Source organism: Bufo gargarizans, chromosome 7, assembly GCF_014858855.1.
Source record: "Bufo gargarizans isolate SCDJY-AF-19 chromosome 7, ASM1485885v1, whole genome shotgun sequence".
Classification (NCBI taxonomy): domain Eukaryota; kingdom Metazoa; phylum Chordata; class Amphibia; order Anura; family Bufonidae; genus Bufo; species Bufo gargarizans.
This window is the reverse complement of record NC_058086.1, coordinates 34,525,617-34,538,185: the sequence shown is the minus strand read 5'-3', so window position 1 is coordinate 34,538,185 and position 12,569 is coordinate 34,525,617. Positions and strand designations below refer to the sequence as shown.

Genomic DNA, 12,569 nt, shown 5'->3' with positions numbered 1-12,569 from the left:
TCTGTTGTCTGCTGGTACCGGAGGAGTCACCAGCCTTAGCGTTGCCGATTTTCACCATGCTGCCGTCTGTCAGCCTGTGTATGCTGGTGCTTTAGAGGATCAGACACGGAGAGCTCCTAACTATGCGGCCATCACAGTCAGGCGCAAGCTCCGCCCCCATGTCCAATCTTTTTTGCAGAACGGCCGGATCGCGGACCCATTAAAGTGGGTCGTGCATTGCAGCCCGCATTTTGCGGGGCGCACACGTTCGTATGCAGGAGGCCTTACAATGAAGAGACCACAAAAAAAGACAGGTATCATTGTGATCAGCAGGATCAACCCTGATTGTATGTCTAGTTTAATAGGGCTGAGCCTGCTGACAGGTGCTCTTTAAGGCCCCCACTATATATATCAGATTGACCACAAATGCATTATATGATCACCACTCCATGTGTAGGTTATCGATACGCTGATGTGTCCATAGCGGTTGTCACCCGGCTTTCTTCAGACTCTGCGTGTTTTTTACATTACTGTCACATGTGTCATACGTGTAATATAAAACAATATCAGATAAACCATAGGGAACCCCCCCACTCATTTCATGGGTGCACTACACCGCCCTATGTACTGTAATAAGGATATAAAGTCACAGCAAAAACGACACCAAACACACAGTCCACAATAACATGGCGGCTGCAATGAGCAGATCACATCCGACCTCAAGAGCAGCAAAAAAGTCAAAAACTCTTTAATAAAGGGTCAAAGTCCCCCGGCTGTAGCACAAATCAGAGGCCACCAATGGCGGTCAGCGCTCCCGAAACCCCCTGGCTCTCATTCCCGTCACTCGAGGGATTATGTTCAAGGCGAGCTGAAGCCATAGCAACAAATTTGCACTAAACAGATCAAAACTCTAAGCAGATGGGTGTCCATGGTCGAGAACAAACTTTGCTCCTGGAGGTGATGTTACCATTAACCCTATCACGCCAGAAGGAAATGATTCTTCGCCAAAATTAATTTTAACATTAAAAATAACTATTAAAAATGTCATTGGGACAATAATCCTCTCCAACCTGCCGTTTGCAGGCCTCAATACGGGCGCCGGCCTACAACGTGTGCATGATCCCTAACTGACAACTCAGGAAGAGCTGGAGACGGACATGACTACTGCCGAGCCACTTTTCTCCTCCTCTATTGACAACCCAGAGACAATGACGTTCTGAGCGAAATCGTTTAAAGAAAACCTGTCACCCCATCCCCCCCCCCCCCCTGTAAGAAGCGGTAAAGAGGGGCATGTCTGTAAATACTTCTATGGAAAAAATTATAATTTTGGAGCACCCTTTCTTAGACTTCTGAGTTGTACTGTTCCTCTGTAATTCATCCTGGAAATGGGACAACTGTATATCACCATCCTCCCTGTCCATGGGGAGTGTCCCTGAGGATGGCACCTGCGCCCGCTGGCCTGACGCTCCTACATTAATTAATGCTGGGAGCATTAGATTGTTATATACTCAGCTGGCGGCCCCCTGGGCATCGGCCCACCAGGAAATTTACCTGTAGGGTCTATACAGTCCACCCCGATGAACACTGAATAACCAATCCATTTAGAATGAACCACATGGCCGGCCGCGCAGCCGAAGTACCCAGCCACCCCCGTCTGGCCATACCCGAACCTCTGACGTTTCGACAGAGCTTGCATCAGCTGCCGTTTCTCCACTGACGACCAGGGCTGCACCTGACTTAATCACTGGGTAATTAGGGTTTCATTTCCTAAAACTGATATCCGTGACCGCTCCCTAAAGGCTCCTCAACTTTACAAATGAGCCCTCATGGCGACTACAGTCAGACGTGGATTTTCCAGTTTATCCTTGAGACATGCAAATACAAATAAAACCAATGCAAATCAAACGGCTACAGTCCTATCGATAGCAATGCAAACCACACAAGCCACAAGCTGACACACAAGGAAACCAGCGCTATACCGTGTGTACTGTGCACAGGAAACAAATAAAGCTGTTAGTAGAAGCGCAACGTAATCGTTACATTGTTAGGGCCGGGAATACATTGTTTCCTGACAACTGCAAAGGTTCAACAGTAGCCGTACTGACTGATGACAACCGCACAGAATACACGAAAACAGTAAATGTAGAACTGAAATGAAAGGGATAATACATAGTAACATCGCATGTAAAACTGAAAAAAAGACATCCGTCCATCCAGTTAGGGCCTCTTGCACACGGCCGTTGTGTTTCCATTCCGTTCCGTGCACTGGGGACCGCAATTTGCTGTCCCCGATGGACAGGCAACGTCTGTGCGGCGGCCGGGACAGATCCAGACCCATTGAGCTTAAATTGGTCCGTGAGCCGTCCGTTCCGCAAAAAGATAGAACAAGTTCTATTTTTTTGCATAACGGAAGCACGGATCGGAACCGCACGGAAGCACTCCGTAGTGCTTCCGTTCCGCACCGCATCTCCAGATTTGCGAACCCATTCAAGTGAATGGGTCCGCATCCGGTGCCCCCAGTGTATTGCGGAACAGCCATATGCGGCCCGCAATACAGCCACGGAAGCATAACGGCCGCGTGCAAGAGGGCTAAGCCTGTTATCCTGATTTGATCCATTGAAAGGTGGAAAAAACCCTCATGGGGTAAAAGCCTATTTTTCTCATTTTAGGGGAAAAAGATTCCTTCCCGACTCCAATCAGAATAACTCCCTGGATCCCCGACCCCTCTCCAGTATCTATAACCTGTAATATTATTACACTCCAGAAATACATCCAGGCCCCTCTTGGACTCTCTTAGTGACCTCACCATCACCACCTCCTCAGGCAGAGAGCTCCATAGTCTCACTGCTCTTACCGTAAAGAATCCTCTTCTATGTTTGTGTACAAACCTTCTTTCCTCCAGACGCAGAGGATGTCCCCTCGTCACAGTCACAGTCCTGGGGATAAATAGATGATGGGAGTGATCTCTGTACTGACCCCTGATATATTTATACATAGTAATTAGATCTCCCCTCAGTCGTCTTTTTTCTAAAGTGAATAACCCTAATGTTGATAATCTTTCAGGGTACTGTAGTCCCCCCCCCCCCCCCCCATTCCAGTTATTACTTTAGTTGCCCTCCTCTGGACCTTCTCCAGCTCTGCTATGTCTGCCTTGTTCACTGGAGCCCAGAACTGTACACAGTCCTCCATGTGTGGTCTGACTAGTGATTTGTAAAGTGGTAGGACTATGTTCTCATTACGGGCATCTATGCCACTTTTGATGCCACCCATTATCTTATTGGCCTTGGCTGCAGCTGCCTGACACTGGTTTTTACTGCTTAATATTCTCACATTAAACATTCATTGGGGGTCATTTATTAAGAAGCCTATGCCCTTTATTGGAGTAAAAAAAAAATTGTACGACCCCATTCTGATTTTACCACATCCTCGCCAGTTGGCAGTGGCGGAGGCTGGGACATAGACCCTGGCAAATTTACAAAGTCAGGGGTTGGTGTAGTTTTCACTCCAGGTGCACGGAGTGAAGAGATAGGTAGAGTGGCTTCCTGGTGACCCCCTGGCACCCAGCAGGAAGGCACATGCCCCAACAGCCTCCCTAGCTACATCCCTTCTACACTCCTCTATATAAAAGGGACTTCTACTGATTATTGTTCTACTTCTTTGTTTTATAAATAAAATGCCAGAACAGTGAAGACTGACACACAGGTAGATCACTGAAAAAAAAACAACCTAAGGAAAGTAACTCTGCATATCAGTGCAGTTTATTATGGTATTTAGAGCCTGTAGAAACCTGGTTGGCAACCCCTGAGATCCCCATAATGGCCACCATTAATGGTTGTCACCACACATATGTTACCTAAGAATATTTGCAAACAGCTCTGATTTTTGACAATCCTATGACTCGGCCTGTTAAAGGGGCGAGGTCCTAAAGTGGGTGTTTAATGGGTAATCCAGATGATTTTGGGTGTTCTCAGTAAATTCAGGGCTTAAATGTCCCAAGTTTAATTTTTAAAAGTAGTTGGTATGTAGGGTACCAAGTTAAAGGGGTTGGCCACCGAACAACATTTACCACCTATCCGCAGGAATGTGGTTTTCGAGGTCCACCCCATCCTGAGTGAAGGTTCCGTCATGAGCCTCCCTTGTAGATTCTAGCCAAAAATGGACACCTCATACCGCTATATTTTGTATGCTAGGATTGTAGATAGACAATGGACCCCTTTATAATCAATGGGATCTGTCCGGTGGCGGTGGTCATCTGGCGAGTCCGTTTTCTGTTCCTATACCGGAGGAGAAAAGCTGCAGATGTGAACTTAGCCAAAGAAAGGGGTGACGAGAAAGACCTGACACAAGAGGAGATCTCTAGACTTTACTTACAGGGAAACACTCTCTGAGTTGGTCACATTCGGATATTACTGAAATGTGATGCCAGAACATAATGGCGCCCAGATCTTCTGGTTCACGTCATCTAATAGCCTTCTAATGGGTTTCAGCTCACTCAACCATCCGGCCAAGATGTCTATAAAAGGAGTGAATCCGAGGAGCATTCAGGCTTTTAGGACCAACTGGCAACAAATCACTGCATGTAATGGGCCCCAACAGGCTTCCAATTCCGACCAGCATCTAATCTGAGGCTATTACAGAGGGACCAAAAGTCTACCTCAAGGTTCGCCCTGGAATACAAGGTCTTGGATCCGGCAAGTCCTTCTCAATATGCTGCCCATGCGTATTACGTATCCTTGGAGCTTACAGAGATTTGCCTTAATTGCCACCTTCGGAGGCAATTTTTGGATGATTGCATGTTACTCATTCTTAGCTAAAAATCTTTTTTTCAATTGGCCTTTATTTAAAAATATTGAGCTTTTCTAGGTAAGAAACACTTATTTGAGCCACATTCTTGTTAGTAAGATAAGAACTGAGCTATAATGAGTGTTTATAATGTCAGAGAGCTGAGATCAGGAGTCCGTCAGCTCCTGGTCTGACGGAAAAGACAGGAAATCCATAGGGTGCCCCTAGAGCATCTCAGATCTGTACAGAAAAAAGGACTCCATATTTTTAACAAATTATTTTGAGCTCAACATAAGTACAATGCAATCATAAAAAAATTGCCCCCAAAGGTGTACATAGACAACCCCTTTTTAAATTAAGCAGGCATGGCTCCTCTAACCCCCAGTGATGAGCCGATATTTCCAGGGGAAATGCAATAGACGGTGGCTTTTCATACAATGCATGAATGCCCCTGACCCACCAGACTGGTGGCACACAAGGGTGGGTCCCTGGCAAGGCATCATATACTATGTTCATTGCCATTAGATCACGGTCACCTACCTGACCTTTGATTTCAGGATAAACCTTTCTCGAGAGAGAAATCGATCACTGAGTAGGACTTTTCTGGCTGATGGCCATTGTTTTCGACTTTGGCTGATAGCCATAGTTTTCTCTAATATAGACCAAGTAATTTCAAAAGGGAAATTAGCTTCTTAAAGGAGCTGTCCAGCAATCCTCAAGATAAGTCATCAATATCAGACCCAAGGGGGTACGACAACCAGCACTCTCACCAACAGTGGACGGAGCTAGAAGCGGACGGCTCCTTATACTGTGTAGTGTCCGTGGCGGCATACTGCAGCTCGGCTCCTGTCCGTGTGCCGCCATTTTGTCCAGCATTTTTGAAGGCATCTACCAGGTCAGCACTGTCCTGACAGCGTTATCTGAAACAAGTCCTAACCTACCTTTAGAAAATGTTTCTAAGGCCATCTATACATTGCTAGTACGACTTGTGTGAACATTTGAAAGCTATGTCAGAGCCGCCAGCTATATACAAAGGTCACCATCATCCCCAGACAATGTACAGTAACCAGAGACATATCTAGAGGCTATGACATATCTAGAGGCTATGACAGTCTACTCGCTGTGTTACGGGCCACTGAAAATGCCACCTACATGACTGAAGGCATGAACCATGAGCATGTGTTTCTGCTGTAGATTCAAGCCCCCCATGTGTCTAAGTATTAGGTATCTTGGTGGGGTTTGGTGCGCATGTTGGTCCATCGCTACATTCACTTGTATGGGACTGACCGGGCGCTGTCCTAACGTAGTCAATGCAGAGTTGAACCGGCATGTGGAAAAATGCTCCATTCAGAGAGAAATTCAGGGGCCTCCCTTTCTAAGGATCATTGGGGGTCCCCCCAAAATCCAATATTTATCACATTCTGTGGCTCATAATCAATAATTACACTGCCATGAGAGGGGCCAGCACTAGTGGTATGTTGGCCCCTGGATGACACAGTCACAGTTCGCTCTTTGTCTACCTCACCGTTGGTTTCACAAATGTATAGCGTGTCTACCCAGAGTTACATGGGCACCACCAAGCCCGATAGGCCATAGCATGTGCCCGGAGCAGACCCCAGTTCTGGTCACTGTCCATCTTAGAGGGTTCCTTGGTTTCCATTAAAGGTTTTTTTTAACTGATGACCTATTCCAGGGATCAGAAACCTCCGGCACTCAAGCTGTTCTGAAACTACAACTCCCAGAATCCTCCTTTCACTACTATGGGAGTTACAAGAACAGCCAAATAAGTGTGCATGTTGAGAGTTGTAGTTTCACAGCAGCTGGAGTGCCAAAGGTTGCTGATCTCTGATTTATCCTCTGGATAGGTCATCAGTATCCGATCAGTGGGGGTCCGCTGATCAGCTATTTGAGAAGGCACCGGCACTCCTGTAGGCGCCGCAGCCTTCTCGCAGCTTAGCCTAAGGCCTCTTGCACACTAATGTGCGGTGAACAATGCACGGGCACCGACCATGGGTCAGCCGCATGTGGATCGCAACCCCATTCACTTGAATGGGGTCCGCAATCCGTCCATTCCGCAAAAAGATAGCACAAGTTCTATCTCTTTGCGGAACGGAACCCAGTTTAATGGTTCCGTTCCGTATCTCCGGATTTGCATACCCATGCATCCGTGAAGCGGAATGCACATGGCCGGTGTCCCGTGTATTGCGGACCTGCCGTATGCGGGCCGCAATACGGCCATGGGGGACACACGGCCGTGTGCAAGAGGCCTAAGGCAGTGACGTCACGTTCAATGGTCACGTGGCCTTCAAGTGAATAGGTCTGAGCTGCGATACCAAGTACAACCACTATACAATGTTCTGCGCTGTGCTTACTGGAGCGCCATCTTAAACAGTTGATCGGGGGAGGTCTTGGATGTCAGACCCCCACAGATCAGATACTGATGACCTATCCAGACAACAGGTCATCAGTAATAAAGTCTAGGAAAACCCCTTATGGAATTCAGCAGTAAGGGTGAATTCACACTCGCCAGGACCGAACGGGACTCTATCTGCAGCACCTGCATGGATTTCTGCAAACCCCATTCAAATGAATGGGACAAATCTGCTGCGTGTGATTTTGCCTTAAAATGTCACTTCATCCCACGTCTTGGGCCGCGGCCATATGCAGCAGCGTTTATGGATGGGAGCGCATATATTCACACACCCAGACCTCAGATATCTCAGTTCCAGGACCAGATTATTGAAAGAGGCAGCACTTTAGGTCTTCGTTTATGGAAACCAGAGGACCCCTTTAATTCATTAGCACACACCGCCCGACAAATACGGGACCGGGTCACAGGACTTACACAGTGACTTCTATCACACGTCTGCAGCCTCCACACACAACATATGTGTAACACACGATACAACCGTGACGCAATGGCGCCATATACGCTATTGCTGGCCATAGTTTTCCGCCATTCCCTTTTTGTTGCAGAGCCATCTGACTCCGTATTAGTCAGTGCCGCCGTAAGAGGAGGTAATGCCCATTGAAAGTGATATCATAAAGTTGAGTGGTGTGACGCTGGCCGTCAATGATGACATTTTGGAAGCCGTAAGTCGGGCATCATGTGATGCCAATTGTATGTGAATTGCATATCATACATCGATCGAAGCAAATATAATGCAATGGTGATAATAGCACATAAAACAGTAGCAAAAAAAAAAAAAAAAGCATAAAATAGCAATACTACAGCGTACCAGAGCCATGCAATGATATATATGGTCTCCATAGGATTAGGGATAGAGCTGCTACAAACAGATCCAGGATGCTGCCTCCTCCTGTGCTGAGTGATGCTGATTCATGCTGCCCTCACCCCTCTGCCCCTCGCTGGAAGGTAGGTGAGGGAGCAGGGTACTTACCGGCTCCTAAGGGGATCAGGCCGGAGGAGGATGGGGATCCCTGTCCCTGGTGCTGGGGGGGCTCCTCTCACTGCCCCTGCTAGCTCCGGACACTGGAGGTTACCGCAAAGCGAGACTGTACCACTGCCTCCCCCGGGGGGGGGGGGGGGGGATGAGAGATATGAGGAGACGGACACCTCCTGGGAAGACACGGGCTGTCGTTCTGTGAAGACTTTCCTATTGAATAGACATGGAAATATTTTGCGATCCGGTCAGTGAGTTCTTCTGTAAAAAAAAAAATAGGCCACCCCTATTACCGTGTCGCAGATGGTACTGTCCGTGAGTCAGATCTTGGAACGCAAACACTGGTCCTAGCAACAGAGAGAAGGGGGGGGGGGGCGAGTGTCACCTGTGTGATGTCACCGTGTGACGTCACCGCACAGGTGTACTCTTACCTGTCTGTACAGGGTATATAAGAGCCGTTAACAGACCTCCCAAGTGTCCCAGTACCTGTGGTTGACCCAAGTCCCTCTTTGCCCCATAAATGTCCATCTTTTTTGATCTGAGGTGTAGAGTTTCATTATCACATTTGCATTTATTGATCCAGAAAGGGTTTGGCTGCTTCCCGCGTGCCTATCAGCGCCCTCCTTGTATATTGTTTCATTATTTGCTGCAATTAGAATTTTAGACGTTTCTATACTCGCGCCATTTTGTAAGAGAAAACTGTATTTCAGGGAAAAACTAATCTTTCACACAATGAAACATAAGTGACAATTTTTTTGAAAGTCCAAAAAGTTGGGAGGTATGGGTTAAAATAGCTGGTGGCTATTCAGGACAAAGGAAAAATGTTTTAAAGGGGTCATCCGACCCCTATAATGTCCCCCCTAATGCTGGGGCCCCTCATATAGATTATACTTACCCCGCTCCCCGCGTCACTCCTGATGCCCGCACGGCCGCCGCTGCATTTCCCCTTCGCATGGATGAAAAAATCTGGCGACAGGGAGATGCAGCGGCGGTCGTGCGGGCATCAGGAGCGACGCGAGTGCCGGGGAGCGGGGTAAGTATAATCTATATGAGGGGCCCGGACATTGGGGGGGTCATTATAGGGTTTGGCTAAAGTGATCAAAGAAACCGTGAAAGACGGGATAGCAGTTTTTGTTATGGTCGTGGCACCAAAGTGTTGGTTTTCAGGCTGCAGCTAAAGTGGCATGTGGGGGGGGGGGTGGGAATGTATAGCTCAGGCATGTCCAAACTGCGGCCCTCCAGCTGTTCCAAAACTACAACTCCCAGCATGCCTGGATAGCTTACAGCTATTAGGGCATGCTGGGAGTTGTAGTTTTGCAACAGCTGGAGGGCTGCAGTTTGGACATGCTTGGTATAGCTACTGTGACGCAAAATGGGGCATCAGATCCGCCACCGAACATGAATAATAAACCTCTTTATGTAAACGCAGTATATATACATAGTATGGGGCGTAAAACACGGAGTCAGCCATAGGTCCCCCCATAACAGAGCCAGAGAGACAGTCCGAGGGTCTTCATACCAAAACCAGCAACAATGACCCCATAAGAGAGATAGAAGGCCCCATAACAGAACCAGAGGGCCCCGCCAAAGAGCCAGTCCACGCCCCCCTCATAAGGACGGGCAAAATACCCCCATAAGGGTATATTCACATGCGGCAGATTTGTAGATTTCTGCAACGGTCCCATTTATTATCAGAAAGCCTTTAGCAGGGACTGAGGCACAGTGCAACACCCTAACATTGCCACTAGATGGCGGTAATCACATTTCACTGGCTGCACCTCAATGCATAGATATGTCTATTTCATGTTCTAGATGTGCATAAAGAATATTCCTACAAGAAGTCTAAATATTAATCGTCCCACCTGTACCAGTCAGCATATCTTCACACGACCCATTTTTATTAAGAAGACGCACTGGTCGTCGAAGGCGTATTTGGTTCAAAAACGTTTCCCCTTATGTCCTACCGTGTTAAGATGGCCAGACTAAGGCTACTTTCACAGTAGCGGCACGGACCTCCGGCAGGCTGTTCCATCGGGTGAACAGCCTACGGTATCCGTCCTGCCACTAGTGACCATGTGCCCCCGGACTGCCGCTCCGTCCCCATTGACTATAATGGGGGCGGAGGCACGGCAGCGCACAGCGAGAGGCTGCCGGACTAAATCTACGACATGTCTGACATTTATTCCGGCAGCCTCTCGCCGTGCTCTTCTGTGCCTCCGCCGGAACTCCGCCCCCGCCCCCATTATAGTCAATGGGGCTGGAGCGGCAGTCCGGGGGCACACGGTCACTAGCGGCAGGACGGATACGGCAGGCTGTTCACCCGATGGAACAGCCTGCCGGAGGTCCGTGCCGCTAGTGTGAAAGTAGCCTAAGCACTTGTTACCTTCTGTCTCACTCCTATCTTCTCATAGATTGTAAGCTCTTGTGAGCAGGGCCTTCATTTCTCTTGTTCTAATTGTTGACTTGTTCATGTTATTTATGACTCTGCACACAAACCCGCTGATTGTAAAGCGCAGCGAAATAATATTGGCGCTATATTAATAAAGATTCTTATTGTTATCCTTCACTTGATGCAACATTATGTGAAATTTTGTCACGTTCTGATGGGCATCCCATTAGTACATGTGGACCACTGTCTATTCATCAATATAAAAGAGAGAAATAGTCACAAAAAGTATTTGGAGATAAAAGAGCAAAACTCTCTCTCATTCATTGTGGAAACTGCGAAGCGCCACGTGCCACTGATGTGAGAGGCGAATGTTGGTTACGTAGGGTCACGAGGACGGACCGATATGCTACAGTAGAGCAGCCCCCAGGGGGCTACCAGATGTGTATCTAACACAACAGTTCGGTGAACCCTATTGCCTATGGGGCTCCGAAGCAGACGGATGGTCCCTGCGCCTCTGCTAATGAAGTTGCATCAGCAGAAAAGACTCAAATTTTCGTGGCAGTATCAGAATCGGACCCTCTCTGATTGTCTTCTCCAATGAGTCACGTCTTCAGCGAACAGACACCCTGCAACCATTGCTGGAAGAACAAAAGCTGGTGGTGGCAGCGTTATGGCCTGGGGAAGGTTTTTTTGGCATTCTTTGGGCCCACTCATCCATGTGGAAGGCATTCTCCACCGATTCCTAAAAGATTAGGTACACCCATACATGCTGATTGTGTTCCCTGTGGAGGATGTGATGTTCCAGCAAGACAATACGACATGCCACATGGCTAGAAATATCCAACATTGGTTGGAAGAGCATGACCAAGACTTCCAAGTACTACCCTGGCCCCCTAATTCGCCAGACTTGAACCCAACTGATCATCTGTGGGACCACCTCGGTGGTCATGTTAGCTCTATGGATCCTCCGCCATCACTATCCAGTAGATGTTGAATGCACTGCAGTCAGCATGGCTCCAGATACCTGTGACAACCTACCAGGACCTTACTGAGTCACTCCCAGCCCGTCTAGCTACTGCACACGCCGGTTTATCTGCATATTAGGGTACTTTCACACTTGCGTTGTTCTGTTCCGGCATAGAGTTCCGTCGTCGGGGCTCTATGCCGGAAGAATCCTGATCAGTTTTATCCTAATGCATTCTGAATGGAGAGAAATCCGTTCAGGATGCATCAGGATGTCTTCAGTTCCGGACCGGAACGTTTTTTGGCCGGAGAAAATACCGCAGCATGCTGCGCTTTTTGCTCCGGCCAAAAATCCTGAAGACTTGCCGCAAGGCCGGATCCGGAATTAATGCCCATTGAAAGGCATTGATCCGGATCCGGCCTTAAGCTAAATGTCGTTTCGGCGCATTGCCAGATCCGACGTTTAGCTTTTTCTGAATGGTTACCATGGCTGCCAGGACGCTAAAGTCCAGGCAGCCATGGTAAAGTGTAATGGGGAGCAGGGGAGCAGTATACTTACCGTCCGTGCGGCTCCCGGGGCGCTCCAGAGTGACGTCAGGGCGCCCCACGCACATGGATGACGTGATCACATGGCACGTCATCCATGCGCATGGGGTGCTCTGACGTCATTCTGGAGCGTCCCGGGAGCTGCACGGACTGTAAGTATACCGCTCCCCACTACTACTATGGCAACCAGGACTTTAATAGCGTCCTGGCTGCCATAGTAACACTGAACACATTTTGAAGACGGATCTGTCTTCAAATGCTTTCAGTTCACTTGCGTTTTTCCAGATCCGGCGTGTAATTCCGGCAAGTGGAGTACACGCCGGATCCGGACAACGCAAGTGTGAAAGAGGCCTTACTCTCTATTCAGAATGCATGGGGATAAAACTGATCAGTTCTTTTCCGGATTTGAGCCCCTAGGACGGAACTCAGCGCCGGAAAAGAAAAACGCTAGTGTGAAAGTAGCCTTAGCTGGTGGTCATAATAATGTGACTCCACTGTGTGTTTAT

The 12,569-nt window shown here is 48.2% G+C and overlaps 1 protein-coding gene across 6 annotated transcripts in view; it reads right to left on the bottom strand.

Annotated features, from left to right (window-relative positions):
• TTLL7 (tubulin tyrosine ligase like 7) overlaps positions 1 to 8,278 on the bottom strand; it is a 181,195-nt gene extending 172,917 nt beyond the window's left edge. For all 6 annotated transcript variants that reach the window (XM_044301436.1, XM_044301437.1, XM_044301441.1 and 3 more), the window contains exon 1: positions 8,163 to 8,278. The gene's annotated coding sequence lies outside the window, so the exon portion shown is untranslated. The remainder of the gene's footprint in view (positions 1 to 8,162) is intronic.
• Positions 8,279 to 12,569: the final 4,291 nt, after the last annotated feature.